A 15666-nucleotide genomic window follows, 5' to 3' on the forward strand; every position below is an offset into this window, starting at 1 on the left:
TGTAGGGGGTATTTGGAATATCATAATTGTTTTATTTTATTATTAGAATCATTTTCAATGGAGCGATACACCGCAAAACACCGTCAACCCCCCACCCTGCATGTCTTCATCCGAAAAACAGGGAACCTGTTGTTAAAAATTTGAATCCCACCCTGCCTGTACTGATACCATTTTGCAGCACTCCACCATCTTTTTTTGGCCTTAATGACGGAGCGATTTTCGCATTGTCGCACTTTGCGCCTTAAATTTACACCCTTTAACCTTTATCCTTTACCGTATGGTCTAAATAACATAATAACTTTATTCTGTGGGTTGTCACAATTACGGCAATACCAAATTATTTTTTTTTACTACTTTTGCACTATAAAAACTTTTTTTGTTTAAAAAGTATTTGTTCTTCGGTCACCATATTGTAAGAGCCATAATATTTTTATTTTTCCGCCAGTGTAGCTGTATGAGAACTTATATTTTGAAAAACGACTTGTCATTTTTATAGGTACCATTCTGGGCTACATGTGCCTTTTTATCGCTTTTTACTGCGATTTTTGGATGGCGGGGTGAACAGAAAATGGCAATTTTGGCATTTTTTTCATTCGATTTTTTCCAATGTTCACCGTGCAGGTTAAATATCATAATAGTTATATAATTAATGTCGTCACGGACACGGCAATACCAATTATGTGTAGATCTTCTATGTTTTTTCACTTTTTTTATAAAGAATTTTCATTTTTTTTACTTGGGATTTTTCATTTTGTTATTTTATGCTTTATTAAACTATTTTTCACTTTTCTTTTAGCCCACTATGGAACTTTACTTTGCGATTGCTTGAATTCGCTTAAATTCCCAATTAATACCACCATACACTGCTAAAAGATGCAGTGTGATTTTAGTTTTATTCCAGTTTTAATGTGAGTATTTTTAGTTTTATACCTGTCTTCAGAAGCCCCCCATGATTACATCACGGGAGTGTCGATGGGGTGACATAGAGAGGCTCTTACTTCTGAATACACCTAAATGCCACAGCATCTAGGGGGTTAAACTGCTAGAATTGGAGGTAACTTCGATACCAGCCATTAAAGTAGGAGCCCTGGGACCTTGGTCAATCGCCCAGTTTGCTTCCCTCTCTTAAACCGGCGCTTGCTGCTGTTTATGGAAGCCTGTAGTGTGTCTATTGACTCCAGACTTACAGATGTCATAAAACAGAGTGGGATAACCTCAGGGAACTAGAATTATCTTGCAATTTGGATAATAACATTGTATTAGGTAATTACTAGTTATGTAATTCCTTAATATATTTTTAAAAATATCTCTAAGCTGGAGATTCACCTGCCATGAAACAAACCTTCCTCCCGTGCTCCATGATCTCTGTGTGTCGTGGATACCGTGTCACAGGCCAAATGTCAGGTCGATCAAATAAGGTCAGAGGTGTAGCCTAAAGCACCAGTGAAAAATCTTTAACAAGGCCCCCAAATGTCACATGTAATGCATAGTACTGGTCTTCTTATATGGGGTAGAGAAACTTTCGGCCCCCTCAATGTCCAGGGCTCGACCCCTGGAATCTTTGCACCCCTATAGTTAAGCTCCTCCATCAGATAAAGGCGGTGATGTGCCAGCTGCACCTGGTAGATGCCGGGAGGGATTTCAGCTAATGGAGGAGTTTAACGCTATAAACTTGTTTTAATGTGATAGTACTTTGCTTTAATTTATGTTGAGTGTCATGCGATGAACCTGTGAAGGCCCCATAAATCTCCGGGAGCTCTGCGTAAATCATGTGGAGGGGAACATTTCACAGGTGATATAGCTTCATAGACCAGCGACGCAGAACAAGTCGGCTCACTGATGAGGTTTATTACCCCAATGAATAACAGTTCCACCTTGAAAAACATAAACCCTGCACCTTGACCTACAATAGGAGAGCCACAACCTGAAGGCCCCACGTCCTGTGTCCTGCGTCCTCTTTAATTCTCTTCTTTTGTGTTGTTATTTTTACAATTATTAATGGCCTACTTGAGCAACAGGACAAACTCAACTCTGTTATATCTGTAGGTCACTGAGTGCATAAGTGCACTAGGGATGTGTAGCATCCATGGCCGCGGGCCGTCGGGTTTACTCACCTCCCAACGCCCGCAGCCATGGATCCGTGAGCGCTGGCCTGGTCCCCATCTCCTTCCTAGGAGACGCCAGCGCTCACTTCCGCTCCGTTCTGCTGTGTCCCGTAGGAAATCGTCATGATCATCAACTGCCACAATTTCCTGGTCTATAAGAAGGCCCCAGGCCTTCTGATCTTGCCTGAGTGTTGTTAGTTTTCCCAGTCTGTCTTGCAAATGGTCCCTTAGTGTTTCCCATTCCAGTTGTTACCCGTGAATTGTTCCCTGTTCCTGTTTCCAGTGCTGTGCCTTTAGTTTCTAGTCGTGCCACGTCCTGTGTCATCTGCCATGTCCGGAGAAATCCGCCACGTCCTGTGTCATCTGCCACGTCCAGAGGAATCCGCCACGTCCTGTGTCATCTGCCACGTCCGGAGGAATCCGTCACGTCCTGTGTCATCTGCCCCGTCCGGAGGAATCCGCCATGTCCTGTGTCATCTGCCACGTCCAGAGGAATCCGCCACGTCTGGCGCAACCTGCGGCACCTGTGTCATCCGCCACGTTTGGCGTTATCTGCTGAAACCATCTCCATCAGTGCCAGAGCTGCGGCCACCGTCTGGACTATCCAGGTACCCTTGTGCGGGACATTGTATTTCTGGGGTTTCCTGTTGTTTGGCCAGCTGCCTCCTCACTACGGCGGTACGGCCTAGTGGGTCCACTAACCCGCTTCGTGACAGTATGCAGTGTTATACTAAGGTTGTAAGAACTATAGAGGACAACCCTACAGCTTATATGGGATCTATGCATAGAAGACCCCTATGTTCAGGCTGATGCTTTTACACTTTCCAATGGTTTGTTTCAATCTGCACTAGACTTCTCCTCTCCATAACCAGCCCATGCGTCATTCTACGTTCCTATAAGCTTAGACTTGTAACGTTTTCTCCTAGTCCTACCAATAGTCGGGATTTATCAATGATAACCCCATCAGGAGGGCCCTCTAGTAGGCAAAATTCAGAACAAACTTCCAAAGGTAGTCCCTTCCAAAATTCGAGTATCTAACTTGTAATCATAGACTAAGGTATGATGTGAGCTCCAAGTGGCTGCATTGCAATTTTGATCTAAGGGAATCAAACTCCTTTCGACCCAGAAAGTTGAAACTACCCTTAGAAGGAACCTTAACAAAGTCAGGGGGTACAGAACCCTAAGAATTATAAGAGATATTTATGACCTTCCCAATTAATCTGCCCATGGTGATCTTGGAAACCTTAGAGTCCTTATTCTTCCTGGTAAAGAGGATAAGGAGATTTTCCACCTTCTTTGTAGATTTTGTTCTTGACAAGTCAATTTTTAAACAACGGGAAATGTCCAGGTAGTGTAACTTAGATTGCTCCTCAGAAGAAAGGTTAATGTAACATAAAGAAAGAGACATGACCCGAGTAGCAACTTGGGCAAAAAAAGAAGGCAAACATCTGTGGAGCACCCTGTCTGGAAGAACTAAATTTGCAGAAGAGGGCCTGAAGATCACTGATCCTCTGGGCAGAAGTAATGGGCAATAAAAAAGTGACTTTGATACATAAGAATTTAAAGTCGGGTTCCAGTAGGGGATCAAACTGGGAAGGCATAACTCCCTTAAATCTACAGGCAGATCTCATGAGGCCACTGGTCTTAGTGTAGAAGTTCTCAGTCTGTTTGATTCTTTCAAAAGTCTCTTTACGAAAGAATCTTGAGAAATTGGCTTGTCTAGAAAAGCCGAGATGGCGGCCAACTGCACTTTTAATGTAGAAGGATTTAGACCTTTCTCCAAACCTTCTTAAAAGAAACTCAGGATAACCAGGATTTGATCCATCCTTTTCTTTAGTATTACACCAAGCTCGAAAAATGTGTTCAAAAGGATAAGAACTTTTATCTGGAACCTAAAAAGATAAGAGGAATAAAACCTGCAGGAGATCCCTCAGCCGGCCTACCTTCGTGGGGCCTGTGGGATTTTATGTCATGGGACCAGCAGAGGATGGTGTGTGTGAACCCACCTTGTTACCAAGACATTTGACTTAGGGCTAAACTGTGTAGCGGAGTCTAAGGGAACCCCAGGTCTCTACCACCAGAGTAGTCTCCCTTGGTGGCAGCAAACGTAACGGGTGTAGTGTGGTCAGGTATGGCAAAAGGTCAGGGCAGGCTGTAGAGGTTCATTACAGATTTCATAGCAAATGGTCAGAGCTGGCGGCTGAGGTTCGTCAAGGCTTCGTAGCAAATAAACAGGGCAGGCAGCAGGTACGGATCGTCAAAGGTACAAGCTGAGGACAATACACGGGAATCCATCCATATATAGGTTGTGCAGGACAATTTGACCGCTGAGATGGGTAAGGCTGACTTTGGTTAGCGAATTATAAATAATGCACTGGCACTTTTTCTCATCCCAATGATGGAAACCGCTGAATAGGAATATCATTTATAGGATTTTTTGGGGTGATATAGAAAATGATTTATATATAAATACAGCCGTTCATATAGTATGCTAATGTAGATATTTCTACTATTGTAATATAAGATATTTTGGATTATGCTCATTGGTCTCTATCTGCCATACCATGTATAAGTACTAGAGTCTTTGCCGTGTTCATAAATTTTAATACTATTTGTTGTATATGTATCATTAATAAAATATTTTCTATTTTTATAAGTAGACTGCTATATACTCATTTTTCTTTGTATGTTATAGCTATATATGGAGTTGTCTGTTAATGATGGATGGGAGGTTGTTTTTTTGAACATTACCTAACCCTGAGTAGATATGCTTCAGGAGTTTGCATATTAGTAATATGGGTGAAAAGTAATGTTGGTGTGCTGGCCCTTTAAGAAAGCACGGTTAAGCAACGCACGCACTAGGGCCTAGAGCAGAGTGTCACAGGCGAGAGCGGCAGCCATACGGCAAGCAGGTAGGAGAGGAGCGGCATGGAGCAGGATGCTGGGAACAGGTAAGTAAAATGTGGGGAACAGGGGCCATTACACCTTCTCCGTCCAGAGGACAAAAAAAAGTGGGAAGGTATATGGGGAGAATCTTTATTTATTACATTAATTTATTTATTAAAAATCCCATCTGTCCTACCAATTAACAGGGGCAGAATTACCCCATCATTGCGCTGCTGGTAGGACATACGGGAATGCTACAAGTCTTTGGATAGGAGCTGCGATGATATGAAGATGGCCCCGTGAGCAGCCCCCTCCACTCTATGCTCCCCATCTGTTCATAAGGACCAGATCAAACCTTAGTATGAACCAGGATGACCAATCTTGAAATAAACACAAAAATGGGCCTCTCTGCCCCCCCCCCCCTCGCTGGTTTTGTCCCCCAATTGGCTGGGCCAACCCCTGGCATCTATATCCTCATATAAACTGTTAACTGGCAGCTACTATATAAAGGGTTGTATACAACAGCCCCTACAACCCGATGGTCACCACCGGTCTGAAAAAAGCAGAAGGAAGGGCCGTTGGATGCCCGACACCCTGGGCCTCAGAGGAATTGAGTAATAGAGTCAGACCCTGCTGAAATATCGGTGACTACACATGATATATCCATCTGTACCTGGTTATAGTAACAGGATCAATACTTTATTATAAATTCTACACTTTCCATACAATCAATCATTGGAGGAGGATTGATCGCTTGTCCTCGTTCTTCATCTAACAAACAGTGAACACAACCTCATAGAGCAGTGGCGGTCACGGATGACGACCTGGTGATGACCACGTTCCTCGTGTTATGGTAGGACATAAACGGAAATTTTAGGCCTCTGGACCGGTGATGATTTATTCCTCTGTAAGGGGTGGAGGGGCGGTTATACTCTGCACCAGGTAAAGTGAGCTCTAATCCTGAGCTTTTTGCATTTCATGAAATATTTTTCTGGTCCTCTAATAAATTCATGACAGAAATAAAAATCAGAGTCATTAATATTTCATACAGAGACGTATTGCTGCCCGTTATACTTTATCTCACAGTCTAATTGTGTTCCCAGCCACTGCGATATGAACGTATTACAGATATGAATGGTGTGGAGAGCGCAACGAGGTGGGGGGAAGGTCATAGTGACTCCTCTTCTGTATGTTCACACTGTATGTATGTATATTATCTATGTGCCCCGCTACTCCATAATAAATGTGATATTTTATAGGGGTACCTACAATGGAGGGAGTAACTGTGCTGTGCAGGTGCATTCAGTTTTCACAAATGAGAAGTTCTTAACACCTGGATGGACCTCAGAAGGAGTCGGACATTATACAGAAACATTTAAGAGCATCAGAAGTCTCCCTGGAACTATCAGCCCTTGAGTTGCTGTCTTTTAAAGGGGTGGTCTAGTTTTTGTTGTGCTGGGACCCCCAAGATCAGCTTATTGATGAGGGACCCCTAAGCTGACTGTATGGCCCATTGGAGCTGCAGGGGAGAAGCAACATAGAAACAAGTATACCCTTTAATATCAATGGATGCATTGAGTCTTCCAGAGAAGAAGAGATATTCTTTGCCTCTGGAATGGATTACGAGAGTCCTCTCTGTTACCTTAAAGTGAAATAAGTCCATTTTTAGAATTGGTAGAATGGAGCTACTAGGGTCATGTAACATACCAGGCCTTTTAATTCTTTCACTCTGGTCCAAATACAAGTTTCCAGGGTGCTCTGTATCCTAAATGTCCTTAATACCACAAGGTATTAACAACTGCTGCATGTTACTGGGCTCTACAGCAGAAGTTACTAAAGCGACACCCCTTCTCTGACATCACTTTCTGCTTAACCGCTATTGGCTGAAACTGCACTTCACAGCTTCCTGTTCTGCCCGCCCCCTCCATGAACTCATCACATAATACTGTTATTACTGAGTGCTCTCAGCTTTTCTTCTAAAAAATCCTGACACGTTTTGCAGGAGGAAGCAGATGAATGGGGGCAGACGGTTCTTAGTACTACCAGTATTATGTTCAGAGGGCACGCAGGGGGCAGGCAGAGACCCCTGTTCAGGAAGCTCAGGATGAACAGATCTATAGGTCCCATTGTGGAGTACATTGTCGAGTGCAGCAAAGCATGTAATTGCAGGAGGACTATAAATGATAAAGTGAAACCATGATATAAAATAAACCCAGTGATGATCATCAGTAAAATTGCCGAATATGTGACCGGAATTTATGGTGTCTCTTGGGTTACAGCAACATTTATCAGCAGCTGAAAATACAACATTTATGATGCAGCAAAAACTTAAACGTGAACAGCATAGACTATGTCATAAAAGGGCAAAAGGGGAAAATGCTCAGGGACCTCTATTGTCTAGGGGCCTGCGCCGGTGGTCAGTGGTGTAGTAGTTATTGTCCAGAACTGGTGATCAGTGATATTTTCAGTGTCTGTCCCTGGTGGTCAGTGGTGTTATCAATAGTCCATAACTGGTGATTACTTTTCAGTGTTTACTCCTGGAGTGTAGGTGATATTTATAGTGTTTATACCTGGTGGTCTGGGGTATGCTTAGGCCCTGTTCACACAGAGTTTTTTGACGAGTTTTTTACGCGGAAACCGCGCCAAAAAACTCCTCAAAAACCGCCCGAAAATGCCTCCCATTGATTTCAATGGGAGCTGGATGAGTTTTTTTACCGCGAGAAAAAAAAACCGCGTCGCGGTAAAAAGAAGCGTCATGACCCATCTTGAGGCGGTTTCCGCCTCCAAAACCCCATTTCAATCAGTCAGAAAGAGGAAAAAAAAACCTTGACGAGTGTTTTGACGAGTTTTTGTCAAAACTCTGTGCAAAAACCGTCTGGAGCAGTTTTTGCAGGAGGAATTTGCAGGAGGAAGTTTTACTGCTCGCGGGAAAAAGACGCCGACGCCTTCCATTGAAATCAATGGGAGGCATTTTCGGGCCATTTTTGCAGAGTTTTGCGATGCGGTTTCCGCGTCAAAAAACTCGGCAAAATACTCCGTGTGAACATAGCCTTATTGTCTATAATTGATGGGCAGTGACATTTTTAGTGGTTATTGCTGGAAGTCAGTGGGGTAGTTATAAGTGTCTCCATAACTAGTGATCAGTTTTCAGTGGTTAATCCTGGAGGTCAGTGGTATTTCTAGTTTTTGTCCCTGGTGGTCTCGGGTATTCTTATTGTCTATAATTGGTGGGCAGTGACATTTTCAGTGGTTATTGCTGGTGGTCAGTGGCGTAGTTATTAGTGTCTCCATATCTGGTGATCAGTTTTCAGTATTTATTTCAGGTCGGTTAGTGGTATTTATAGTATTTATCCCTGGTGTTCTGGGGTATGCTTATTGTCTATAATTGGTGGGCAGTGACATTTTCAGTGGTTAATGCTGGAAGTCAGTGGTGTAGTTATTAGTGTCTCCATAACTAGTGATCAGTTTTCAGTGTTTATTCCCGGGGATCAGTGGTATTTCTAGTGTTTAACCCTGGTGGTCGGGGGTATTCTTACTGTCTATAATTGGTGGGCAGTGACATTTTTAGTGGTCATTGCTGGTAGTCAGTGGTGTAGTTATTAGTCTCTCCATAACATGTTGATCAGTTTTCAATATTTATTCCTGGAGGTAAGTGGTATTTATAGGTTTATCCCTGGTGGTCTGGGGTATGCTTATTGTCTATAATTGGTGGGCAGTGACATTTTCAGTGGTTAATGCTGGAAGTCAGTGGTGTAGTTATAACTGTCTCTATAACTAATGATCAGTTTTCAGTGTTTTTTCCCGGAGGTCAGTGGTATTTCTAGTGTTTATCCCTGGTGGTCTGTGGTGTTATCAATAGTCTATAACTGGTTGAAAAATTGTCAGTGTTTATTCCTGGAGGTTAGTGGTATTTATAGGTTTATCCCTGGTGGTCTGGGGTATCATTAGTGTTGATATTGTTGGGCAGTGACATTTTCAGTGGTTATTGCTGGTGGTCAGTGGTATATTTTACATTTTCTTTTGATGGTCAGTGCATTTTTAGCATTCATCCTTCCATGGTCAGTGGCCTTCCAGAGGTCCTTCCAAGAGGTTTGATCATTGATGGTCAACGAGGGCCAGTACACTAATCAGTGAACTTTAACTCCGCGGACCAGATAACTATATACTGCAATGGTCTTCAAGTAAATGGTTAAGAATAATACAGAATAATCCCTCGCTCAGCACACGTCCCCTTCCCCATGATAGATGTGTTGTTTATTTCTCCTGCTATTGTTACAAGTGTAAATAATCAGTACATTACTTTTCGACAAGCGCTTCCGAGCCAGACTTTTTTACGTACATAAACTAAAGGTGTCAGCGGCAGAGTGTCCATTAAGATCCTTCTCTAAAAGGCAGCGCTCAGCCGTCCTTGTTCTGAGTGTCAGTCTAGAGGAAAACGCCAAAAGACTCAAAGACACAAAGAATCATTGGACAAAGTTTTATGAAGTGCCTTCAGGACATAACAGAACAAGGATGTGATATTGGCACGGCCACATAAACTTTTGTGGATAAAATCCATAACACCAGCAAATAATGGTGACTAGAACATTTAATGGGGTCCCCGGAGCTATATCAACAGGGAGAAAATTGCCCCAAACACAGATCACAGGACCAAGGTTCATTCCAAGTAATCTCTCTGCTGTGGGGTCAATTGGTAGAGTCTTCTCTGTAGGGACAGTGGAGAGTGGGGCAAATTTATGTAAAAATACTAAAGTCAAATTACGCATTGAGGGTCCACTAAATTTTCCATAAACTATGAAAATATATCTGAATCCAGTGCTCAAAGTGAGAAAGGAGGCACTGCCCAAAAAGCTGTTAAACCCCAAAATATAGACAAGGGGGCTCCAGCAAGAACATCATTCACCTCAAATTGAAACAATGGGGCAAATGACTTTCCCCTCTACACTAAGCCAGTCTATTGTCATGTCTCATATTAGATGACATCACAGGTGCAGTGATGTCACTAGTCCGAGCCCAGAGGAGCCAAGACTTGTCAGCCCGTTTCCTGCTGCGAACATCATGTGACTATTGTTCACTCTTTTATGTCATCACCTTACATACATATATTTTAGATGCTACAATCTCTCTTAGCCACTGATTTAATTGATTTACTTGTAATGTAGTTACATGGAGAGTTACATTTACTCCTTACATCACAGGTGAATCAGTAAACATTGTGTCAACATCTATTATTTATTTTTTGTACTCTCTAATATGTTATTTTCTCCCACTTCTTGGTCTTTCAGCGTTGTGAGTTGTGAAACCTTGACAATAACTAAAAGTATGATGTCATTGCAGGAGGGGTCAATTGCGGATAGTATACGGGCACAAAATTACGGTTGTAGTCATGACGCCTAAGCGGTGATGCTTCCGGAAATGGCACGTGACCACCGAGGCCAGCGACTGGCTGCAGTGACACTCGACCAATGAACGACACGTGAATGCTTCAGGAGCTTCCGGAAACAGAGCCGCGAAGAACTGGGTCTCCGTGAGGGAGCCGGAAAAACTTTAGGGGGTGAGTATCTGCTAGTTTATTATTTTACACCATCCCGATTTCGAAAAGTCCAAGATAACCTTTTTAAGGGAAATCGAGGGGAAATTATATGCGCAGCGGGTGGAGTAATGCCTACCATTACAGTTCTGACCTGCTTCTCCCATCTTCCCGCTCAAGTTGTCCCGGTTTGTTGCAGTTTGCCACCCTGAGATCTATAGACTACTCGGACGTCTTGGTCCCCTCTACTCACATGAATTATTAACTGGCAGTCGCAAATCTTTTCCGTTCCATGTGGCATTAAGAGTTTGCGAAATGTTCAGCAAGGATCCGATGAAGCGGAAGCTGAGGATGAGCGCAGTATTTTCACACGGGTTGGTAGACGGTGAGAAATGCAGCCCCAGGAGATGCTCGTATCAAAGTGACTTTCAACGGGCCATACTCGCACCTTAGGAAAATCTGAAATGGTAATTTACATTCAAATGGCCTGAAACAAATCAGAGTTGACACGTAAATCGAAAGTATCAGTGAGAGCGCGTTACACGCCGGCTGACATGGAATGAAGAGAAGGGCGCCACGAAAAGTCAGACGTTCTCAGAGAAAAGGTCACTGTTCTCCTTAAATGTTCCTGGAGATTGATATATTTATAATGCTGTAATGAGACTGAGATAGAAGAAGAATTCCTGTCAGCTGCTTCTGTTTGTGTGAAAACATCTTCAGACTTCTCTCTTCTCCATCCTATGAGGTCAACGGTGCATAATATAAATCTGCAAATCTCAGTTATACCTGAACGGTATGATGACAAAAAAAAGATTATAAATACAATGTATATATTGCCTGCTTTTTCTACAGAAGATTTAAGTCCAATTTTGTTATGCTTAATGGTAAAAAAAAGTCTCACAAAATGCGTTTGTGGCTGAAAATTGAATTATGTGAAAATTTTTGTTGACTTAACTTTATTTAGACTTTTGAAGGATGCATTTTAGGGTGCACACTGTATTACTAACAGATGACACCCCTTAAAAATTATATAAATCAGACCAGTTTACAATACATAGTAAAAAAAAAAGCAATTTAGTCAATTTATCTAAAATTTATGTAACTAGAAGATTCCGCCAACCACCACTGCGGCAAGTGCAAACACGATCCCAGGTAGGTCTGATCTAGTAGTCAACATATAGCCCCTGAATTTATCCCCATCACAAATGGAATTAATAGAAAAAGGCCTAGCATTTTGCCGAACCCCACATTTCGACTCCTTTACTCCAGAGGAGGCATGGTAGGCCTAGATACATGGCCCATGTGTGATCCTATCTGCTGGGCCCTGTATCTAAACCTACTGCATGGTGCGTACGTGGGCTCACCTTGCTTCGGGGCCCGCTGCAATCCCTATAGCTACGCCACTGTTGGTTCTTATTTTCTTCATTTCAAACTTCAACTTATGGCTTAAAGGCCCCTAAACCTAATAAAGGCTTATCACGCAGACATTTTAGGATTACTCTCAGAAATGGAGAAAGGCAAACTTACATATGGGTTTAACATCAAAGAGGATGGAAAAGTAGCTTTAGGGCCAGTTCAGACTGTTTTTTTACACGTTTTTTTGACGCGGATACCGCGTCGGAAACCGCGCCAAAAAACGCACCAAAAATGTCCAAAAAGGCCGTATCTTCGGGCGTTTATGCCTCTGACCTTCCATTGACATCAATGGGAGGCAGTGAAAGCGTATTTCGCTGCGTTTTTTGCCCACGGCGCTCAATGGCCGCGGGCGAAAAACGCTGTAAAAAAGGCGCAAAAATCGGCGTGCAGGCAGAGGAAAATCTGCCTCAAAATTCCAAACGAAATTTTTAGGCAGATTTTCCTCCTGCAAAGAACTCCGTGTGAACCCAGCCTTAAAGTGGACCGGTCACCTCTCCTGCCATGTCTGTTTTAGTAAATATTTGTATTCCCCATGAAATAACGATTCTGGAACATCTTTTCTTAGAACTCCAAGTTGTGTCATTCCTCTGTTATTCCTCCAAGAAAATTATGAATAAATTGACGACTGGGTGTAACAAGTTGGGGGCATGTCACTACACAGACGGACAATGTCCAATCAGTGCTGACGGAGTGAGACTGTGTTTGGACACACCCCTCTGAAAAGGGGAATAGTAACACCCAGTTGTCTATTTATTCATATATTTCTAGGGGAATAACAGAGGAACGGCACAACGCAGAGTTCTAAGAAAATATGTACCAGAATTGTTATTTCACGGGGAATACAAGTTCTTACTAAAATGGACATGTCAAGACAAGTGACCGGTCCTTTTTAGGAATGTTGAAAGAATCATTGCATTTCATGGTTTCTTCCACATTATTTTCACAATTTTCTTAGTACATATCATTGCCTTGTATACAGATCTGACTTGACCAAGGTCCGAAGGGACTGATCAACCATTGGGATGAAATACATATACAGTGAAGGAAATAAGTATTTGATCCCTTGCTGATTTTGTAAGTTTGCCCACTGTCAAAGACATGAACAGTCTAGAATTTTTAGGCTAGGTTAATTTTACCAGTGAGGGATAGATTATATAAAAAAGAAAATCACATTGTCAAAATTATATATATTTATTTGCATTGTGCACAGAGAAATAAGTATTTGATCCCTTTGGCAAACAAGACTTAATACTTGGTGGCAAAACCCTTGTTGGCAAGCACAGCAGTCAGACGTTTTTTTGTAGTTGATGATGAGGTTTGCATACATGTTAGATGGAATTTTGGCCCACTCCTCTTTGCAGATCATCTGTAAATCATTAAGATTTCGAGGCTGTCGCTTGGCAACTCGGATCTTCAGCTCCCTCCATAAGTTTTCGATGGGATTAAGGTCTGGAGACTGGATAGGCCACTCCATGACCTTAATGTGCTTCTTTTTGAGCCACTCCTTTGTTGCCTTGGCTGTATGTTTTGGGTCATTGTCGTGCTGGAAGACCCAGCCACGAGCCATTTTTAATGTCCTGGTGGAGGGAAGGAGGTTGTCACTCAGGATTTGACGGTACATGGCTCCATCCATTCTCCCATTGAGGCGGTGAAGTAGTCCTGTGCCCTTAGCAGAGAAACACCCCCAAAACATAATGTTTCCACCTCCATGCTTGACAGTGGGGACAGTGTTCTTTGGGTCATAGGCAGCATTTCTCTTCCTCCAAACACGGCGAGTTGAGTTAATGCCAAAGAGATACATTTTAGTCTCATCTGACCACAGCACCTTCTCCCAATCACTCTCAGAATCATCCAGATGTTCATTTTCAAACTTCAGACGGGCCTGTACATGTGCCTTCTTGAGCAGGGGGACCTTGCGGGCACTGCAGGATTTTAATCCATTACGGCGTAATGTGTTACCAATGGTTTTCTTGGTGACTGTGGTCCCAGCTGCCTTGAGATCATTAACAAGTTCCCCCCGTGTAGTTTTCGGCTGAGCTCTCACCTTCCTCAGGATCAAGGATACCCTACGAGGTGAGATTTTGCATGGAGCCCCAGATCGATGTCGATTGACAGTCATTTTGTATGTCTTCTATTTTCTTACTATTGCACCAACAGTTGTCTCCTTCTCACCCAGCGTCTTACTTATGGTTTTGTAGCCCATTCCAGCCTTGTGCAGGTCTATGATCTTGTCCCTGACATCCTTAGAAAGCTCTTTGGTCTTGCCCATGTTGTAGAGGTTAGAGTCAGACTGATTCATTGAGTCTGTGGACAGGAGTCTTTTATACAGGTGACCATGTAAGACAGCTGTCTTTAATGCAGGCACCAAGTTGATTTGGAGCGTGTAACTGGTCTGGAGGAGGCTGAACTCTTAATGGTTGGTAGGGGATCAAATACTTATTTTTCTGTGCACAATGCAAATAAATATATATCATTTTGACTATGTGATTTTCTGTTGTTTTTTTTATATAATCTATCCCTCACTGGTAAAATTAACCTAGCCTAAAAATTCTAGTGGGCAAACTTACAAAGTCAGCAAGGGATCAAATACTTATTTCCTTCACTGTACATGCCACTGTTTTTCATGTGCTATGTAAAATAAAATGAATTGCATCACTACGTACAGTGTGCTGCGGATTACTTGTATAACTCTATATAACAGTCTGTCCGAGATGACATTTTCCTCCTTCTTTTGATTTACGGTATTATTTTCATTTGCCGAATCTTTGTCTTCCTAAAGGTTTCCAAATGAACTTAGTAGGACTTGGCCATTGATCAGGAGACACAGTGTACTATCAGGACTCATTTCCAGTGGACACATCATGGCTTCTGTCTACACATGGATGAGACATGACACCACGCCCGCCCACCGCCTGCCGATCACCGACCCCCGGCCTACTCTTCATGTTACCTGCTACATGACCGTGATGCTGGCTATTATCATTGCTTTATAAGACCTTGTCAGATTTACTAAAGTTGTAGTCAATGTTGTCGAAGGTTTCCTAATTTGTTTGGTCTTGGCTCGTATCCTGAGATTTCGGCAGAACACATTGAGAGTAACATCTTGTGAAATTCCAGTAGCAGCAACGTACTGAACTTTGTCATGCGACCCATGTGTTTTTTTTCTTCAGGAATCTACGACTCTCGTGAAATTGGCGCATGATAATCTCTTTGCTCTAGTTTTAGATTAGCTGGATGCTACTCGTTCCGTGATTGTTCCCAGGCAGAGAGAGTTACATAACACAGTTACTGAGCGTGCTGCTCACCGCAGGAGCCCTGACTTCTCATTGACGTCTTCACTTCTTGACTTTTTCTATCTGGTATTTTAATCTTCTTGGGTTTTAAAGCTATTGACAAAACAATAAAAACATAAAATTAAAAAAAAATCCATTCCAAAAAATGATCTATGTCATATTTTATCAAAATATATTTTTGCTGGTTTATTTTTTTTTCACTTTCACTTTTCATGTCACTAGATATATATGAAACGGATCACTGAGCCCTCACAATAGCCTGACATTTCCAGTCCATTTTCAGCTTGAGCTGTGTACACTGGGGGCAGGGTTAGCAGGTATCTCATTATAATCAGAGGACAGGGCTACTATAAAAGTAACCCCTCTATTATAAAGCTGCAGGAAACTTTATGATAGACAATAAGTCATGGACTATGTGTCACTTTGTGAGATATTT

General features: G+C 42.4%; 1 long non-coding RNA gene across 1 annotated transcript in view; it reads left to right on the forward strand.

Annotated features, from left to right (window-relative positions):
- The window catches only part of LOC142747954 (uncharacterized), a 101044-nt gene extending 85738 nt beyond the window's left edge, over nucleotides 1–15306 (forward strand). The window contains exons 3-4 of the long non-coding RNA XR_012882106.1: nucleotides 10329–10545; nucleotides 14717–15306. This is a non-coding gene — a long non-coding RNA (uncharacterized LOC142747954). The remainder of the gene's footprint in view (nucleotides 1–10328; nucleotides 10546–14716) is intronic.
- The last annotated feature ends 360 nt before the right edge of the window (nucleotides 15307–15666 follow it).

This window comes from Rhinoderma darwinii, chromosome 1 (assembly GCF_050947455.1).
Source record: "Rhinoderma darwinii isolate aRhiDar2 chromosome 1, aRhiDar2.hap1, whole genome shotgun sequence".
Classification (NCBI taxonomy): Eukaryota; Metazoa; Chordata; class Amphibia; order Anura; family Rhinodermatidae; genus Rhinoderma; species Rhinoderma darwinii.